Source organism: Lissotriton vulgaris, chromosome 6, assembly GCF_964263255.1.
Source record: "Lissotriton vulgaris chromosome 6, aLisVul1.2, whole genome shotgun sequence".
NCBI lineage: Eukaryota > Metazoa > Chordata > Amphibia > Caudata > Salamandridae > Lissotriton > Lissotriton vulgaris.
Genome location: NC_141694.1, coordinates 830,949,129 through 830,970,886, shown reverse-complemented (window position 1 = coordinate 830,970,886; position 21,758 = coordinate 830,949,129). Strand labels below are relative to the sequence as shown.

Genomic DNA, 21,758 nt, shown 5'->3' with positions numbered 1-21,758 from the left:
GAAGAGGAGGAGGAGGCCGAATGCTCTGCTCACGATGGGAGTCAGGTGTGCAGCTGGGGCTTGCTATGGGTAAGTGAACCGAAATGGCTGCTCGCCTGGGTGAATTTTCTGACTGACTTGGTGCCAGATTTGTGCTTGGCAACGAAGGTCTATAGCCCTCTCAAACCTCCCCCACCCACATCCCCCAAATACCCAGAAAGCCTGGCTTCTATTATTCGTGCATTTGCCTCATTTTGGAGCTATAGGATGGCCTCCATTTGGAAGAGGCATGATAAATGTTGCAGTATTGGTTCCATTTGCTCTGGGGCATGCCCTAATGACTTGGGCGAAGGGACATGGGAGCCAGATTTTATGTACCAGTGGGGGCCACTCTGCACTTTTATCAGACAGTCTTCCCTCAGGGGATCAACAGAAGTGGGGGCCCCAGGCTGCGGTGGGCATCCAAATGTAGAACTCTAGCGTGGATTCCCGGTAGACATAGTATGGCCACCCTGAGGTTTTAAAAAACAAAGACTTGCATTTTTTTCCTAACGTTGTGTTGATCTTTATGTTTGAAGTGAGTTTTCTGAAGGGGGTGTGAAGTAGGTGCTTGCACTGGGGTTCTAGATTTACTGCATTTTTGGGTTTGTTTTGTGTAGAGGGATTCTGTGGGAGCTGCCCTGACAGTCCTCTCCCAGTCAATCACCACCTGTACGCTTGTGGTCGCCACAGCCCCTTTGGGGGTCCTTTCGCCTGTTTCTTGGTCACCCCAATGGACCTCCTGTGTGGGGATGAGGGAGGAAGCCTGTCCACTCTAGGCCCAGGGATTTCTCCCATGCGATCAGCTGGGACATATCCTTGGGGTGTTCTGCAGGTCGGGCTTGCCACCTTTCCTACCATGTTCACTCGCCTTGGTATTGTAGTTAGTAACAGGGAGGTGGCTCCCAGTGCAGGAATCGCACCCCTTGGGATGGTGTTGCTTTGCCAGTGCTCCTACCTTCCTTGGGGAGGCACCAGGGAAGTGACAGAGACTGTACTAGGTAGCCCCGGGGGTTGCATATTGTCGGCCTGCTAATGCCATGATCCCCACATGCCCTAGGCCAACTACACATCTAGCCTTAGAGCAGTCCACTGTCGTTCTAGGCCATAGAATTCTAAGAGGTTTCCCATATATTCCAGTAGTAGTCTATTGAAGAGGGCTCGATGGTCCGGGACCATCCTGGGCGGCATCCCTGTGGCATGTGTGGTTGTTGTTGGCTGGTACACTAGAGGGGGAGGAGGAGGAGGCTATAGTTCCATTCTCTGTGAACAGGATGGTCATCCTCATTTTGGACAATAGGTCCAGTCTTAATATATTGGTTGAGAAGGACGGATAATACAATAATTTTTCCTAGTCTTATTTCCTCCTATTTCCAGCTCAAGGGGTTCTGTGAGGGGGACCTTGGCCACGGATCCCAAGATTCCCTGTATTTTGGCGATGGTCTTTGATATGGGGGCTGCTCTTTCAAGTAAGCATGCCCCTGCCACTCCTGTGTGGGGTCTTGCTCATGAACATCATGACCATGGGGCCCTCCTCAGGGCTGTCCAGGGCTGCCAGTGGGGAAGTGTGTTCTTATGTGTCTTGGTGGTCTTGGGCATGCGCTCCCAGTCTACCCCCTGGGCTGGTGGGCCCCACCCCATGCTTCCGCCAAGGATATTGGATTCAGAGGAACTGGAACCTTCCTCCCCGCTGTTGCTAGCTCTGTGGTCCTGTATGTTGTGTGTTCAGGCCACCCTGCAGGTGGCCCACGTTTGTAATAGGGTCACTGTCATATTTCTCTAAGCCCATATGTCTAGCTTGGATGCAAGTTTTGGTGAGTTCTATGATGATGCTATCGAATTTTTCCCCCTGTGGCCAGGGGAATGTGTGTGTTCTGGTATGGGCGTGCTACTCAAGGCAGGGTCTCTAGTCTCCAAGCATGGGTGAGAAACCTCGCTTGCACATGGCCAAGTGGAGTCTAAATGGTGGATTAGAGAGATTATATGGCTTTTGCAGTATCTGGATTGTATTGAGATTCTTTAAATAATCACAAATTCTACTCGAATTTTGGGGAACTGTCCATAGGGTGGTACCAAAACCAATCGACTGGTTACGAGCTCTATAAAAAGCCAATGTATTGAAAAAAGAACATTTAACACTAAACAAAAGACGAATACAATGAAATAGTAACAACCTGAAACTGAACCAATTGTTAGTTCAGAGCAGTACAAACCGACTTGTAGCATAACTAGCAAGCATTAACTTCTGATTTGGGAAAAATGATTATTTCATAAAGCATAGACTCACTAACATAACTTTTAAACATGAAGCATAATTTGCAAAATGTGAATAGCACCACAACATCAGTAAATGCAGAAATGAAAAAATCTATGAGAGACTTAAAAGAAAAAAGCTTTAACATAAAATAAACATTTTGTCCAAAAAACCTGCCCCCCTCCTAGTGCCAATCAAAAGAGGAGGGACTGGGAGCAATTAAAGGTCCAGCCCCCCTGCTCCCATCTTAGAATATATCCACAAGCGGAGGGTAGCTGTTCCTATGGAGAAAGGGGTGCAGCACAGCTGGAAGGTATAGTGAGTGGGGAAATCTACCTTATTGGAAGATAGAGCCCTCAGACACCCAAATGGGTGTCATGCTGTATCATCGGGCTTAGCTCCTCATGGGGACGGCGCTGCAATGCCCAACAGACCCCGCGAGAGGGCTCTTTGGCGGAGATTTTCTTTCATCCATGATGATGTGTGTGGGGATAGGGTAATATGTCTTTTGAAATGTGTCTTAAAACTGCCCAAGGGGTACTGTTACATTTTATTCAGTGGTCCCCTTGGCAGGGTTAAGAACAGCTGGGTGTAGATTGTCAAACGGGCGTTATGAACTGTGACAATCTTACAGTGTGTTATCAAAAGGTCGACATGTTTCACACCTGCGTGATCCAGGATGGATCTGTGGCGTTACTTCAGGATCAATTGAGTAAAATATCCCTACCCTCCACCAGAGGGTGATATGGGACTACACTATGAAAAAAAAAATTGTGATGATCTCTAGGGATACCTAAGGTCCTGTGTACCTACGTGTAGAGTCCCTACTTGGATCTTGATTTACAACCAAGAAAGAAGGAGAGAAAATAGTGTAGACACACAAGTTTACAAGTATGCAATTATACATGGTAAATACCTCCTTGAGACATAAGTAGGTACTCTCAATCATGATTCATATGCTCCCAATTCCTTTAAAACATGCTGGGAGCGCAGTCGTAGCTCCTTTGTTACTGGTGATACACACATCAAAACAAGCGACTGACAGAATGGTGGTAGCAGATAGCATTGCTTCAAAACAGACAAACAAAATCAGGCAGCCATACACCCACATAGTATTGTTTACCAGCACAGGGTATGGATTTCTTTTACCCTTCTTGTGCATTAGTCGATGCCCCTTAGATCAAGGCTGGGAAACCGTGTATTAACTGTGGCTTAAACTGTAAATAGAAATAGAGGCAATAGGTTGAAAGAGGGCGCTCACATCAGGAGAGTCCGGGGTTTGTTCTTATGGTTGAGTTACTCACGAGGGCGTGGCTACGGAGCCGAAGGGAATGGCGGCATGAGCTCTGAGCCCGAACCCCGCACTTATCCTGCATAACAGTGCGATAACGCCCGCCGGAACCCCCATCCGCGAACCAGAGGCAGTGTAAACCCGCGCTGCCCCCTTGGTGCGGACAATGGAGCAATATAATAGCCCACCAGCGGAGAAAGGGTCGACCGAAAGTCCGTACGCGGTAAGGCGCAAGATGGCGGACGTTTCAGCTGCCGGGAGACAATAGGAGGTGCATCTGCCCGGAGGCCAAACGTACGGGGAGAATCGACTACCCCACAGAGGGGGTGGCCCGGCAACGCTATGGCGAGCCCTGGGACCCCTGAAAGACCTGCCGGCATTCCGCTCGGACCGAGCTGCGACCAGAGAGTGAAGATGGCAGCCGGAGATGCGGAGAGCCCCTGAGGCGCAGAGTCGGCACCGGCCCGGCTTGCCCCTAGCCCGCGAGCAGTGCGCCCGTCCTTGCGGCCCGGACCGAGCAGTAGATTGAACGCTGCTCACTTATCCCGGCCGCTGTGGGCGTCCGGTGGCTTCCACCACCGAGCGTGAGGGTGCTGGGGGCCGGCCCGGGCCGCAAGGACGAGGAGCTCCAGGAAACAAGGAGCGCTGCCTGCCCCATCGAGAGGCTTCATCTTGGACCAACAGGGGGTCCTGGGGGGCGCCTGGAGACCTGAGGCCACCCTGCTGGGAGACCTGACCACGAGGAGCCCTGCACCCAATCCCCGCGGACAGGGGCAGCAAAACCTGGTTGGCGGACGCTATCGAGTGGGCCCTGCACAGTAACCTAGGCGGTGAGGACTATTGCCTGGGCTTCCGGGGGACCTCCATTCATGACTGAAGGCAGTGCGGTGTTCTGGGACCCCTAGCTGCGGGACCTTGAGTGCGCAGGGCGGACGCAGTACGACGGCGGAACGGCCTTTGTTCCACTGGATGGCCCTGGGGCGGAACAGTTCAGATTGTTGAGGAGACCCAGCCAAGGAGTGAGTTCAAGACACGCATAGCGGGGGGCCACGCCCCAGGACCCTCTCCCCACCGGGGACGGTTGAGGACACAGGCCCTTGGGAACCCGCGAGCGAACTACCCAATCCCGAAGGAACCACAGCCCAATCGGCCACACGTACATCGGAGTCGCGGATTGAGAGTGGTGGGGTGCCTGTGGAGCCCCACCTGTAGACGGAACTGAACACACCCCCCCTGACAGGGAACTAGTAGCTGGTGTACCGAGGTAGTCATCACACACGGTACTGAGTCTGGAAGGACGACTATCCAGATCATGGTTACTGGTGCTCGACCCGACCTTCCACCATGGGGAAAACTAAAGGTAAAACTGAGGGGGCTGCGACCCCGGAGTCATCAGAGGGCGGCCTTGCGGGTCCCTCAGACCTACAACAGCTTCAAGACCGTATCCTGGAGGCTATTGCGGCTAATAAAGACGCTTTGCAGCACGATATTGTGCAGGTGGCATCGGGATTGGGTCTCCTGAGGGCGGACCACGACAAACTCAAAGATAGGGTCAAGGAGGTTGAAGACAAGATGGAGGTGCAAGCCCCAGTCCACAAAAACATGGAAGCCAGGCTCACGGACGCCCTGAGTAGAATACAGTCGCTGGAAAAGAGGGCTGAGGATGCCGAAAATAGAAGCCGGCGCAGCAACGTCTGGATAGTAGGTCTGCCGGAAAAAACAGAGGCGGAGGATATGATTGGGTATTTGGATAACTGGTTGAAGACTACGGTGGCGCCGGAAGGCCTATCCCCATTCTTTACCCTGGAGCAAGCTCATTGTGTCCCAGTAGGACCCCCCAAGCCTGGCCTACCCCCACGACCAGTTGTGGCCAAACTACTGCATTACAAGGACAGAGACCTATTGCTTCAGAGAGCCCGCGATGCGGGACCGTTTCAAGTGGCGAACAGTAAAGTGACCCTATTCCCAGACTACACATTTGAGACGCAGAAACTGCGGGCCTCTTTTTTGTCCATCAAACGCGAACTGCGAACCGAGGGCATCCGATACTCCCTGCTCTTCCCAGCCAGACTAAGGGTTATCCTAGACGACAAGACACATTTCTTCTCCACGTCGGCGGATGCCTGGGATTGGTGGGAAACGTATAAAGCGGGCACGGACGGTGCCAGGGTCCAAGAGGAAAAAGAGAGAACAGGTACGCAACCGCGGAAATCACAGAGACTGTGCTGGCGGCGACAGGGGTCGAAGAAACCATCGCTGTCCCAGATGGAAGCGGAGCGGCAGGCTGCACTACAGGCGGTGGTATCGTTGTCGGGATCAGGCGCCTCCCCATCACGGCGAGGCTCGAATTCAGAGACTAAAGACACGGGGTCGGAGTCAGAGACCTCTGAGACACGCAGTACCAAGGGCCCGCTAGTGACACCGCAAACGTCAGAGGAGATCCTGAACATTTGATTAGCACCAGGCGATGGGGGGACCTTCCTGCAGCGGGACAGATCCACGAACTGTAAGGTACCACGGATGGGGGGACCATTATCGGGATGTCAACCCACTGCTAACAAACCGGGGCGGGGAGGGCGGCTGCCTCCACCTTTGGACCTAGTTCACACCCCGATTGCCCTTAAGGCACTCACGGTTACGACCGTGACTTAGGACCTCCGCAGTGCTGACTGCGGAATAGGTAGTCTAGGGAGCACGTTTGCTCACACACAGTTTGGATGGGAGCAACTCTTTTGAGGTTAGGTCCTGTTCTGGGGGAGGGGGGGGCCTAGAGAAGTTGGGGTGACTCAGGGCGCAGTGACGGGAGGAGGGGGTAGGGAAAGTTTTGGGAGGGGGCGGGTACAGTGTCATGCCCGTTTCCTGCCTACAAAGCACAATTGAACTGAACCGAACACTGTGGGACAATGGCTAATGCAGGATTGATAAAATGTGTGTCTTGGAATGTGAGGGGGCAGCATACGATGGCGAGGAGACACAAGGTTCATGCCTACCTGGTCCGGAGAGGGGTACATATAGCGTTTCTGCAGGAAACTCACCTAACAAAGAAAGAGGGAACAGCACTACAGCGTAGGTGGAGGGGGCACCTCTACAATACCACATACTCCGCCTTTGCCAGAGGGGTGCTAATATGGATAAGAGCGGGTACTCCTTTTCAGGTAACCAGGCACATAGTAGACCCTGAAGGAAGATTTGTGGCAGTTGAGGGAAAACTCAGGGGCCGGCACATTGTACTTAGTAGCGTCTACGCACCTAACATAGACCAAGCTACCTTCTTCACAAAGCTTTTCGGGGAGCTAGCTAGTTATTTCACAGGGCTAGTCCTGATGGGGGGGGGGGGGGACTTCAATTCTATAGCAGACACTGCACTAGATAGATCACATCCATCATACATCCCCAATACACAGGTTAGCAAAATGCAGATCTGAATGGCAGGGAAAGTGGGCACTAGTAGACGCTTGGCGCACACAACACCCGGCGGAGCGGGATTACTCATTCTACTCCAGCCTCCATGACCTCCATGTCCTCCTTGACACCTTCCTGCTCTCCCAGTCGGTGCTCTCTGCGGTGTCCTGAACGGAGTATCTGGCACGCACAATTTCCGATCATAATCCTCTACTTCTGACACTAGACTGGATGACTGAATTATCACGAATTCCGACGTGGCGACTACGGCCGGACACGCTGGATGATCCACCTTTCCGTGAGGCACTGGGAGAGAGGATCTCACAATACTTCGCAGAGAATGAGGGCTCCGCTTCTACCAGAGCAGTGGAATGGGACGCCTTCAAAACTGTAGTGAGGGGGCACTGCATAGGGAAATATGCGGGGGCACGCAGGACTCTGCTAGATGATTTGGAAAAAGCTGAGCGCAAGCTGAGGGAAGCTGAACTAGCACGCCCTAACCGGCCCAACCTCCAGGAGAGGGTCTGCAAGGCGCGGGAAGCTGTAGCAGTGGAGGTGGAGCGCCTACGTAGTTTTGATTATAGAACGTACCTAACGAAGTCACATGCTGAGGGGGATAAAACTGGAACACTCCTAGCTTGGTTAGCGAACCCCACTAGAAACAACCACTCGATACTGGCCTTAGCTGGGGAGGGGGGTCGCACCTGCAATACACAACCGGATATTCTGGATGGCTTCAGATCGTACTATGAGGAATTGTACAAGAGTGCGCTGGGGGACCAGGGGGAGACGATAGACGTTCTCTTAAGCGAGCTGCACTTACCGCGGCTGGAACAAGAACAAGCAGAAGCCCTTGGCGGCCAAATAGAGCTGGCGGAAATAAGGGGAGCAGTAAAGCGGATGGCACGTAACAAAACCCCAGGTATAGATGGACTGCCCGTTGAGTTTTACGGGCGATACCTAGACCAACTGGCCCCAAGGCTCCAAATAATGTACAACGAAGCCAAGGGTATGTGTGAAGCTATAGTGATCCCCCTTTTAAAACCACGGAGGGAGAGCACGGACCCGGCATCCTACTGTCCATTGTCGATGCGGACGACAGATTACAAAATTCTGAGCACGGTGCTGGCATCCAGGTTACTGACCCACGTGCAAGAACTGGTCCACAAGGACCAATCTGGTTTTATACCCACCCGAAACACGACGCACAACATCCGACGGTTGCTCAGACTGGTAGGTGACCCGCCTCCGGAGGCAAGAGCTCCCCTAGTACTGGCTGTCGACATAGAGAAAGCCTTCGATAGCTTAGAATGGGAGTACTTATATAGAGTGATGCGGAGTTTTGGTCTAGGTGAGGGCTACATTACCTGGACGAAGGTATTGTACTCGTCGGCTAGGGTGAAGGTCGGAACTCTAGTGTCGAGCCACTACGAAGTGAAGCGGGGCACCAGACAGGGATGTGCACTCTCTCCCCTGCTGTTTGCGCTAGCGGTGGAACCTTTGGCAGCAGTGGCTAGGCGAGGGGACTATTATAAAGGACTGGAATTCAAAGGGGCCCAGCACTTAATCTCACTCTACGCAGATGACATCCTCCTTTTCTTGGAGGATGCCGAGGAAGCTGTAGAAGGCGCAGAGAGGTTGTTGGCGCGATTTGGTGACCTGTCAGGCCTAAAAGTCAATTGGCCTAAAACCAGTCTCTTCCCCCTGCGAAAGGACGAGGAGCAGCCCCCGACCCGCCCACTGCTTAGATGGGAACCTAGTTGCCTGACCTACCTGGGGGTTCATATATACCATGAGCCCGCGGACATGCTGGAAGGTAATGTAGATCGCTGTATCCGAGCTTTGCGAAGCAACGTGTCCTTTTGGGCGACCCTGCCTTTGTCGGTGGCGGGTCGTATATCTCTTCTGAAAATGATAGCCCTGCCGCGATTGTTGTACTACTTCAGGGCTCTCCCAATATGAATACCAGGGGCAATTTTCCGGCAGTTGAGATCGACGATCACGTCCTTCTTATGGGGGACGGGGAGACGCAGAATCGCATTGACAACGCTGACCCGCCCAAAAGACGAGGGTGGCCGGCGGTCCCGGATTTCGAGCTCTATTATCTGGCTGCCCAACTACAGACTTTTACGCAAGAAATTGCGAGGGTTTACCGCGGGCCAGATCAGGGGAGGAACAATGGCACCCCTCGTCATGTGCTGGCTTATATTGCCCTGCAGCAAAGATTAGTGCTCCGGGATCTGTCCCAAGAAGAACGGACGTTCCGATTATGCTGGAACCGCTCGCAAAAAAGAGCTGGGGTCAGGCACCCATATGCGCCTGAAATCCCACTGGGCATGGTGACAGCACTCCCACATGGCGGAGATTGGTCGGCACTACAGTTATGGGAGGACGCAGGACTGCAGTTGGTGGGGGATCTATACGATGATGGCGTACTGGCCCCGTATCAGACCCTACAGGAGCGCTACGACCTCCCGAGGGGGGATTACTTGCTGCACGCAGCGGTGGTGGGGGCCATTCAGACGCATTGGGGTGAAGGGCTGATTGAACCGACGACAACACTAGCTTGCCAGTATACTATGATGGCGGCGGGCACCTTTAAGGCAGTGACATGCCTCTACTCAAGGATGCTGAGCGAGAATCTGCAACCTCCGACGACACTGAAGGCCAATTGGGAAACAGACCTGCAGATGGAAATCCCGGACACCACGTGGTCCCAACTAGTGTGGAGGGCGAGAAGGAGCACCAGAAATGCGCGTTTCCAATTGATTCACTTTTACATTATTCACAGGGCCTACCTCACCCCGAGCAAAATTGCGAAATACTTTGGAGTTGAGGACGCAGCATGCCCCAGATGTAATACGATAAGAGCGGACCTAGTGCATATGCTGCGGGACTGCCCCCACCTACAGACTTACTGGAGAGAAATAGGCAACACGTTAAATGAAGTGGCGGATAGGGACTTGCAGTACGACAAGGCGGTCAGTATACTACACTGGTTCCCGCACACGCCCAAAAACAAACTATCTAGCAAATTCATTGACATGGGCCTGCTCCTAGCTAAGAGAGAATTGACCAGGGGATAAAAGTCAAAAACATGCCCGACTCACCGGAGATGGTTGAACGAATTCTTAAAATGGGCGGCGAGTGAGAGTACGACCAGATACCAACTGGCCCGTCGCAGATCAGACGAGCGGGCCCTGGAGGCAGCGATGGCCTGGGAGATGTTAGTACAGGCACTAAGGGACAGTTCAGTGGAGGAGGAGGAAGAGGAGGAGCCAGGGGAACCAGAGGGCCTAACTGGGGCTTCCACAGTGCTGATACCCTCACCAGACACACACACTCGATTTTAGTCCACCACCACATGGAATCATATTACAGCAATAGGCGCAGGCGTGGACACTTGGGGGGGGAGGAGGAAGGGATTGTTTACCTGGTATAGCTAGATGCAACTGGATGGAAATTGATTAGCGGTTGAGGGGGGAAGGGGAGAAAACTTAAAAAGCAGACTGCGGATTGCTTCAAACAGTAAGCATAACTGATAGCCAATGTATGGATGCACCACGGAAACATACGACGCCGTCCGGCCTCCGGGATGTGGACTGAAAGGCTGTGTAAATGACGGTGGGCAGAGATCAGGGGCGATGAAGCTGCGCAAACAGATCCCACTTTGAATGGTGTACTGTGTATTTGGTTCTGCAATAAAAAATGTTTCAAAAAAAAAATGGTTGAGTTACTCACATAGTCAGACAGAGATTTGAGTGTGACCTACCCCTCTCGGCCCACCTAGAGGTAATGTGCTGGCCATGGGGGTAACTGTTTTGACATGTTGGTTCTCAACCAGGTGTGCATTGTTCACCTGAATGTTCCCCGAGTGGTGGGTCACGAGGCTAGAGCCAGATCAGGGTAGCCATTTTGACCTGGTCAAAATTGTTGAAAGGAACATGCCACTAAAGGTTGTTGTGCCGAGGAGCTTGCCCGGCTTGGTTATGTGAGTAACGGAAGGCCCAGTTCTGAATATATTTCTCTGAATCTTGTGTATGGACTGTGCTGGTTGATTCTCTGTGTTATCCAGTAGGTACTGCCAGGTGGCATCACAGATGGGCACCTGAAATAAAAGATCCCCCAGACAAGGGACAGAACTTGGCGGCAATATTAGCCTAGTACAAAATGCTGGGTGGCATGTGTCAAAGTAAACAGTGATATAAATTAAGTAATGTTACAGTATTGGCCCGTGTCTGGAAGTGGGGCTATCATATCCAGGAAGGTTGTTCTTGTGCTGAGAGGCTTGCCCGGCTCTGTATTGTGAGTAACGGATGGCATGTTCTGAATCTATTGCGGAGAATCTTTTGTTTGGACTGTGCCAGTTGATCCCCTGTGTCCTCCACTGGGCCCTGAATGGTGGTGTTACGGACGTGTACCCAAAGTAGAAGATCGCCGGGATGAGGGACAGAACTTGGACAGTGTCATGATCTTTCATGGTTGGCTCATTCAAACTTGAAGATGTGGATAATCAACAAGTGCATTCCACCATGCAGAGCTCAATATTACAACTACATATGCTTTAAAAACTTTGTTTAAAATTGTATATGACACACAAGACACTGCATTTATGAATCAGAATGCATAGGATGGGAAAATATTTGGACAAGTTCAATCGAAAGATCAAGAAGGACTTTGAAAGAGAGGGCTGGTGACTAGAGAGACCTACTCCTCCCTCTCACACCTCTGCCTCCTTTGCTCCCAGTCTCCTTCAACCTACCAATTATCTATCCTGTTATCTCTATTGTATGTCATCAAGTCAGGAAATGCTCCTCTTAGTAGCAGCCTGTTGATGTTGTGTGTGAGGAACCTTGAGAGGTTAGCTGGTCAATATGGAACAGAACTATCCCCATACCTCGTCCCAGAGCAAAGGTCGGAGAGGTGACTATCTCACATTGCTGCTCTGCTTTCCTTCCCCTTCCCTTTGAGTGAACAGCAAGTTGAATGCTGTCCCAAATCCACCATACCCAAAAAACAGGTGTTCCAAAGTGATTTTTGAGAACCTCAAAAGCAAAGTTATATTTGTATTGTCTGTGATCCGCTTCTGTACACCACCTCATGTTAAATATGGTATTGTTACAATAATATGTTAAATGTGAATGCATTTCGTAACACTCAAAAGCACAGTCTCGAGCAAACATTTGTGGCGACAAAACCTATAAGATATGAATGGGATACTGGTACTACATACATCATTGAGTTACATACCTCGGAATTACACATGGGTACTGTTAGAAAGGAGTCCCACTTGACAATTGTTGCATTGAAACTGGGTCACATGTAGTTAGGCAGCTATCCACCAATCCCTGGCTTAAAATGCCCGTGCATATAACAAACACTGTCTCAACAGGCAATATTTAAAGACAATTATAGAAAAAAATGCACATGAATTGCAAAAAGAACGAGACAGGGAGGCAGAACTAGTAATGTCACTTAATGTAAGGAGTGATCTGTATTTAGAGCATGGTAGGAAAAAGACAATAATAACACTGTTACATTAATATATATATATATATATATATATATATATATATATATATATATATATATATAACGTGTACAGTCTTGTGCACAATAGTGTTCGTGCAAAACAAAGTGAACGGCGCAAGTGACAAGTGCAAAGGCAGAGAAAATAAAACCGATGAGATCACTCTTCACGTTAAGTGACATTACTATTTATGCCTCCCTGTCTCGTTCTTTTTGCAAATCATGTGCATTTTTGTCTTTAAATATTGCCTGTTGAGACATTGTTGTTTGTTATATATATACTAATCATCCGGTCTCAGATGGGTTTACGGGTGCCCTACTGTAGTCTGCATCTATTAAATGTCAGTGCAGCACACCAAAACAACCCAAAACAATTAATTGCACAGATTCCAGTGCTTCCGGACTCTTTTCAGGTCCAGCACATGGGGAACTGGATTGTTTACCAACCATACTGGTCCACCATGTAAAAGTGTTTTTAATAGTTCTAAATTCATGCTCAATTGAGATTTGTTTAACTTAGCATAACCAGGCCTCAGCCATCTTGCATGGACATCCATTTAGAAAATCATGTGCACTTTTATTCTATAATGAAAGAGTTTTTAGGTCTCGCCTGTCGATGCGCATGCGCATCGAGCTTGCGAGACTATGGGGGCTTATCCACTCTTTATCCAACTTGCAAGGAATCGTGGCGATTCCTTGCAGTGCACGAGAAATTTAAGGTCAATGCGCATGCGCAATGAGCTTCAAAGCGCGTGCACATGCCCCCAGCCGCCTGCATTGCCTGCTCTCTCTGTCACAGCCTCCCCCAGCTCCGCCTCCTCACTTATTGATTGCACGGCCGTTAGGCCGTGCCTCCCCTACTCTCCTCCCCCCTCCTCCTCCACTCCCCCTCACGACGCACCTCCGGATCCGCCCCCTCCCCACTTTCTCTACCACCACTCTAGCACTGCTTGTCTTCCGTGAAACTGTCTGGCACACGAAAGTCTTACCATTAACAAGACCTATTGCCCAGCAGAAATGACTTTCGTCTTCAACTCTAACTTCCCCAAATCTATTTTTTGGGACAATGAAACATACTTATTTGTTAACAAACTTTTCTACAGCCTTCGACATCTCTTCCACAACCCACAAACGCCAGAACCTCCCCCCTCTGTTCCCGTACACAGCCAGGCTCGCAATTCAACTCCCCCTCCCCAGACGCCAGCACCTCCCTTCTCTGTCCCTGCACACAGCCAGGCTCTCAGAGCACAATAAACGAAAGACTTGAAACTGAAATCGTCGACAAAAAGAAATAATGACAGACGCATTACAAGCTACATCGCCTTGTACATTCCCCAATCAGCAGACCTACTATTCCCACCCCTCCCTCTACAGCGTGCTACGCAAAAAATAGCGATAGTATGTATAGCATTGCACCTAAAAAACAGTTAATATTACAACCCACAAACGCCAGCACCTCCCCCCTCTGTTCCCGTACACAGCCAGGCTCGCAATTCAACTCCCCCTCCCCAGACGCCAGCACCTCCCCTCTCTGTCCCTGCACACAGCCAGGCTCTCAGAACACAAAAACGATAGACTTGAAACTGAAATCGTCGACAAAAATAAATAATGACAGACGCATTACAAGCTACATCGCCTTGTTCATTCCCCAATCAGCAGGCCTACTATTCCCACCCCTCCCTCTACAGCGTGCTACGCCAAAAATAGCGCTTGTATCTATAGCATTGCACCTAAAAAACATGTAATATTTTGACATGTTTATAAACGAAATGAAACACACAGAGTCAGTTCAATTCAACGGGCCTACTATTTCCCTCCTCCGACACAGCGTGACATCACAGAGCCTCTAGCACATCCACGTGACTAAACAGTCCTCGCAACCCGCCATAACCCCCAACAATACGCCGGACCTGCTGGGACCATTCTTTAATACCATTTACATGAACACAAAGCCAGGCCACAGACTCCAAGGCTTTCGTCAACAAAACTACAGGATGCTAGACTACTTTAAGCACCGTCGTCAAGATTGTAATCACTTGTGAAGTTCCTTTGGGGATGTGCTAATTTAGAACAGCAGGATGCGAGCCGGGTGTTAGCTCGAGAACAACAACAAACCCCCCCAAAAAAAAAAACACTGAAAGAAAATACTAACACTAGAAACGTGATGCTTTTTCGCTAAACTTAAACAATCCCACTGAACGAAAATACTAACACTAGAAACGTGATGTTTTTTTAACAAAACTTATTTACTTTACATAACCATGCCTAGTATTTCACAACTTCCCTCTACAGCGTGGTATGTAAAATCGGCCTATTCTACGTCGACGCTTGTACAGACTAAAGATTTCCTATGTTGCCTTTAGTGAAACATTTCCAATGTTGCCTTCTTTTGGATAACTACCATATTTCTTATACACACACATTAAGGGACGCATCCGCAGCAGCCTCACCCTCACTCACCCTCACCCTCACTCACCCTCAACCCCTCATGCTATTTTGAAGGGTAACTTTGAGCAGACAGTTCAAGTCGAATTACAGTAAGGGAGAAAATGGCGTCTGGAAACGTTATGTTTTTAGAACAAAACTCCTATACTTTACATACCATGCCGTACACACACACCGACAACAATCCCAGCATTTAAAATTACCCACAGACACATTCAAGGGCCGCATCCTCAGCAATGCTCACGATTTTTAGAGTAAAAAAAACAACACAACTTTGATGGCAAATACATCAGCTCATAACATTTCGCCACACCTGTCTCTACATTTATGTATTGCCAAACAAAATTATCTACCATCTTTCTAATTCGCCCACTGTATTTTAACGTTGCCACACACACATTAATGGAGGCATGCTCACCCTCAATCACCCTCACCCTGAACCCCTCACCTACCCTCACCCTCACTCACCCTCAACCCCTCACCCTCAACCACTCATCCTCAACCACTCACCCTCACCCTCACTCACCCTCCCTCACCCACACCCTCAACACTTCACCCTCAACCCCTCACTCACCCTCAACCCCTCCCCCTCACCCTCACTCACCCTCACCCTCACCCTCACTCACCCTCAACACCTCACCATCACTAACCCTCAACCCCTCACCCTCACTAACTCTCAACTCCTCAATCACACTTACCCTCACTCACCCTCAATACCTCACCCTCACTAACACTCAACCCCTCACTCACCCTCACTCTCACCCTCACTCACCCTCACCCTCACTCACCCTCAACCCCTCACCTAGCCTCACCCTCACCCTCACTCACCCTCAACCCCTCACCTCACCTTCACTCACCATCAACATCTCACCCTCACTCACCCTAAACACCTCACCCTCAACACCTCACCCTCAACCCCTCACCCTCAACACCTCACCCTCAACCCCTCACCCTCAACCCCTCACCCTCAACCCCTCACCCTCAACCCCTCACCCTCAACCCCTCACCCTCAACCCCTCACCCTCAACCCCTCACCCTCAACCCCTCACCCTCAACCCCTCACCCTCAACCCCTCACCCTCAACCCCTCACCCTCAACCCCTCACCCTCAACCCCTCACCCTCAACCACTCACCCTCAACCACTCACCCTCAACCACTCACCCTCAACCACTCACCCTCAACCACTCACCCTCAACCACTCACCCTCAACCACTCACCCTCAACCACTCACCCTCAACCACTCACCCTCAACCACTCACCCTCAACCACCCTCCCTCACCCTCAACCCCTCACCCACACCCTCAACACTTCACCCTCAACCCCTCACTCACCCTCAACCCCTCCCCCTCACCCTCACCCTCACCCTCACCCTCACTCACCCTCAACACCTCACCATCACTAACCCTCAACCCCTCACCCTCACTAACTCTCAACTCCTCAATCACACTTACCCTCACTCACCCTCAATACCTCACCCTCACTAACACTCAACCCCTCACTCTCACCCTCACTCACACTCAACACCTCAGCCTCACCCTCACTCACCCTCACCCTCACTCACCCTCAACCCCTCATGTCATTTTTAAGGGTAACTTGGAGCAGACAGTTCAAGTCGAATTACAGTAAGGTCGAAAATGGCATCTGGAAACGTTATGTTTTTTTAACAAAACTCCTATAGTTTACATACCATGCCGTACACACACACCGACAACAATCCCAGCATTTAAAATTACCCACAGACACATTCAAGGGCCGCACCCTCAGCAATGCTCACAATTTTTATAGTAAAAATAACAGCACAACTTTGATGGCAAATACATCAGCTCAGAACATTTCGCCACACCCGTCTCTACATTTAGGTATTGCCAAACAAAATTATCTACCGTCTTTCTAATTCGCCCACTGTATTTTAACGTTGCCACACACACATTAATGGAGGCATGCTCACCCTCAATCACCCTCACTTTCAACCCCTCACCTACCCTCACGCTCACTCACCCTCAACCCCTCACCCTCACTCAACACCTCACCCTCACTCACCATCAACATCTCACCCTCACTCACCCTCAACCCCTCACCCTCAACACCTCACCCTCAACCACTCACCCTCACCCTCACCCTCACTCACCCTCAACCCCTCACCTAGCCTCACCCTCACTCACCCTCAACCCCTCACCTAGCCTTACCCTCACTCACCCTCAACCCCTCACCCTCACTCAACACCTCACCTTCACTCACCATCAACATCTCACCCTCACTCACCCTGAACCCCTCACCCTCAACCCCTCACCCTCAACCACTCACCCTCACCCTCACTCACCCTCCCTCACCCTCAACCCCTCACCCACACCCTCAACACTTCACCCTCAACCCCTCACTCCCCCTCAACCCCTCCCCCTCACCCACCCTCACCCTCACCCTCACTCACCCTCAACACCTCACCATCACTAACCCTCAACCCCTCACCCTCAACACTTCACCCTCAACCCCTCACTCACCCTCAACCCCTCCCCCTCACTCACCCTCACCCTCACCCTCACTCACCCTCAACACCTCACCATCACTAACCCTCAACCCCTCACCCTCAACACTTCACCCTCAACCCCTCACTCACCCTCAACCCCTCCCCCTCACTCACCCTCACCCTCACCCTCACTCACCCTCAACCCCTCACCCTCATTAACTCTCAACCCCTCAATCACCCTTACCCTCACTCACCCTCAATACCTCACCCTCACTAACACTCAACCCCTCACTCACCCTCAACACCTCACCCTCAACCCCTCACCCTCAACCACTCACCCACCCTCCCTCACCCTCAACACTTCACCCTCAACCCCTCACTCACCCTCAACCCCTCCCCCTCACCGTCACTCACCCTCACCCTCACTCACCCTCAACACTTCACCATCACTAACCCTCAACCCCTCACCCTCACTAACTCTCAACCCCTCAATCACCCTCACCCTCACTCACCCTCAACCCCTCACCTAGCCTCACCCTCACTCACCCTCAACCCCTCACCCTCACTCACCCTGAACACCTCACCCTCAACCCCTCACCCTCAACCCCTCACCCTCAACCCCTCACCCTCAACCCCTCACCCTCAACCCCTCACCCTCAACCCCTCACCCTCAACCCCTCACCCTCAACCCCTCACCCTCAACCCCTCACCCTCAACCCCTCACCCTCAACCCCTCACCCTCAACCCCTCACCCTCACCCTCACTCACCCTCCCTCACCCTCAACCCCTCACCCACACCCTCAACACTTCACCCTCAACCCCTCACTCACCCTCAACCCCTCCCCCTCACCCTCACTCACCCTCACCCCCACCCTCAACACCTCACCATCACTAACCCTAAACCCCCTCACCCTCACTAACTCTCAACTCCTCAATCACACTTACCCTCACTCACCCTCAATACCTCACCCTCACTCACACTCAACACCTCAGCCTCACCCTCACTCACCCTCACCCTCACTCACCCTCAACCCCTCATGTCATTTTTAAGGGTAACTTGGAGCAGACCGTTCAAGTCGAATTACAGTAAGGTCGAAAATGGCGCCTGGAAACGTTATGTTTTTTTAACAAAACTCCTATAGTTTACATACCATGCCGTAAACACACACCGACAACAATCCCAGCATTTAAAATTACCCACAGACACATTCAAGGGCCGCATCCTCAGCAATGCTCACGATTTTTATAGTAAAAATAACAACACAACTTTGATGGCAAATACATCAGCTCAGAACATTTCGCCACACCTGTCTCTACATTTAGGTATTGCCAAACAAAATTATCTACCGTCTTTCTAATTCGCCCACTGTATTTTAACGTTGCCACACACACATTAATGGAGGCATGCTCACCCTCAATCACCCTCACCCTCAACCCCTCACCTACCCTCACGCTCACTCACCCTCAACCCCTCACCCTCACTCACCATCAACACCTCACCCTCACTCACCATCAACACCTCACCCTCACTCACCATCAACATCTCACCCTCACTCACCCTCAACCCCTCACCCTCAACACCTCACCCTCAACCACTCACCCTCACTCACCCTCACTCACCCTCAAACCCTCACATAGCCTCACCCTCACTCACCCTCAACCCCTCACCCTCACTCAACACCTCACCTTCACTCACCATCAACATCTCACCCTCACTCACCCTGAACACCTCACCCTCAACCCCTCACCCTCAACCCCTCACCCTCAACCCCTCACCCTCAACCCCTCACCCTCAACCCCTCACCCTCAACCACTCACCCTCAACCACTCACCCTCAACCACTCACCCTCAACCACTCACCCTCAACCCCTCACCCTCAACCCCTCACCCTCAACCCCTCACCCTCAACCACTCACCCTCAACCACTCACCCTCAACCACTCACCCTCAACCACTCACCCTCAACCACTCACCCTCAACCACTCACCCTCACTCACCCTCACCCCTCACCCACACCCTCAACACTTCACCCTCAACCCCTCACTCACCCTCAACCCTTCCCCCTCCCCCTCACTCACCCTCACCCTCACCCTCACTCACCCTCAACACCTCACCATCACTAACCCTCAACCCCTCACCCTCAACACTTCACCCTCAACCCCTCACTCACCCTCAACCCCTCCCCCTCACTCACCCTCACCCTCACTCACCCTCAACACCTCACCATCACTAACCCTCAACCCCTCACCCTCACTAACTCTCAACCCCTCAATCACCCTTACCCTCACTCACCCTCAATACCTCACCCTCACTAACACTCAACCCCTCACTCACCCTCACTCTCACCCTCAACACCTCACCCTCAACCCCTCACCCTCAACCACTCACCCTCAACCACTCACCCTCACTCACCCTCCCTCACCCTCCCTCACCCTCAACCCCTCACCCACACCCTCAACACTTCACCCTCAACCCCTCACTCACCCTCAACCCCTCCCCCTCACCGTCACTCACCCTCACCCTCAACACCTCACCATCACTAACCCTCAACCCCTCACCCTCACTAACTCTCAACCCCTCAATCACCCTTACCCTCACTCACCCTCAATACCTCACCCTCACTAACACTCAACCCCTCACTCACCCTCACTCTCACCCTTACTCACACTCAACACCTCAGCCTCGCCCTCACTCACCCTCACCCTCAACCCCTCATGCCATTTTGAAGGGTAACTTGGAGCAGACAGTTCAAGTCGAATTACAGTAAGGGAGAAAATGGCGTCTGGAAACGTGATGTTTTTTTAACAAAACTCCTATAGTCACTCACCCTCAACCCCTCACCCTCACTCAACACCACACCTTCACTCACCATCAACATCTCACCCTCACTCACCCTCAACCCCTCACCCTCAACCCCTCACCCTCAACCACTCACCCTCAACCACTCACCCTCACCCTCACTCACCCTCCCTCACCCCCTCACCCACACCCTCAACACTTCACCCTCAACCCCTCACTCACCCTCAACCCCTCCCCCTCACCCTCACCCTCACTCACCCTCACCCTCACTCACCCTCAACACCTCACCATCACTAACCCTCAACCCCTCACCCTCACTAACTCTCAACCCCTCAATCACCCTTACCCTCACTCACCCTCAATACCTCACCCTCACTAACACTCAACCCCTCACTCACCCTCACTCTTACCCTCACTCACACAACACCTCAGCCTCACCCTCACTCACCCTCACCCTCAACCCCTCATGCCATTTTGAAGGGTAACTTGGAGCAGACAGTTCAAGTTGAATTACAGTAAGGGAGAAAATGGCGTCTGGAAACGTTATGTTTTTTTAACTAAACTCCTATAGTTTACATACCATGCCGTACACACACACCAACATCAATCCCAGCATTTAAAATTACCCACAGACACATTCAAGGGCCGCATCCTCAGCAATGCTCACGATTTTCATAGTAAAAATAACAACACAACTTTGATGGCAAATATTGCATCCAGCCTCTGACCCATTCAGCAACATACATCAGCTCATAACATTTCGCCACACCTGTCTCTACATTTATGTATTGGCAAACAAAATCATCGACCATCTTTCTCATTGGCCCACTGTATTTTAACGTTGCCACACACACATTAATGGAGGCATCTGCAGCAATGTTCAGTATTTTCATACTAAACTTAAACGCCACAACTTTGAGCCTGTATCTTACAAGACTTACATTAAGGGACGCATCCGCAGCTAAGTTCTGTATTTACAACACGTACACACACAGCAAAAACTATCCCAGCATTTAAAACTACCCACAGACACATTTAAGGGCCGCTTACGCAGCAATGCTCCAATTTTCATAATAAAAACAAGAACACAACTTTTATGGCAAATATTGCATCCGGCCTCTGACCCATTCAGCACCATGCATCAGCTCATAACATTTCGCCACACCTGTCTTTACATTTATGTATTGCCAAACAAAATCATCGACCATCTTTCTCATTCGCCCACTGGATTTTAACGTTGTCACACACACATTAATGGACGCATCCGCAGCAATGTTCAGTATTTTCATACTAAACATAAACGCCACAACTTTGAGCCTGTATATTACAAGAGTTGTAGGTTTAAAAGTGAAACTTTGTATACTTTGGAAGCTTTATATATGCCATTTTTAAGGGTAACTTGGAGCAGACAGTTGAAGTCGAATTACACTAACGAAAAAAAAAAAAAAATGCCCTTTGCTTTGTCAGTTCCGAGCGAACTCTTATGTGCGCTTAAGGGAGTTGCCCAGGGAAGTCTACTGTCGCGCCAATGTCGAAACTCCATCTGCATACACATTC

At 51.0% G+C, this 21,758-nt stretch overlaps 1 protein-coding gene across 2 annotated transcripts in view; it reads right to left on the bottom strand.

Moving 5' to 3' along the window:
• LOC147708065 (centromere protein H-like) overlaps positions 1-21,758 on the bottom strand; it is a 412,880-nt gene that overhangs the window by 271,054 nt on the left and 120,068 nt on the right. The gene's annotated exons all lie outside the window — the stretch shown is intronic.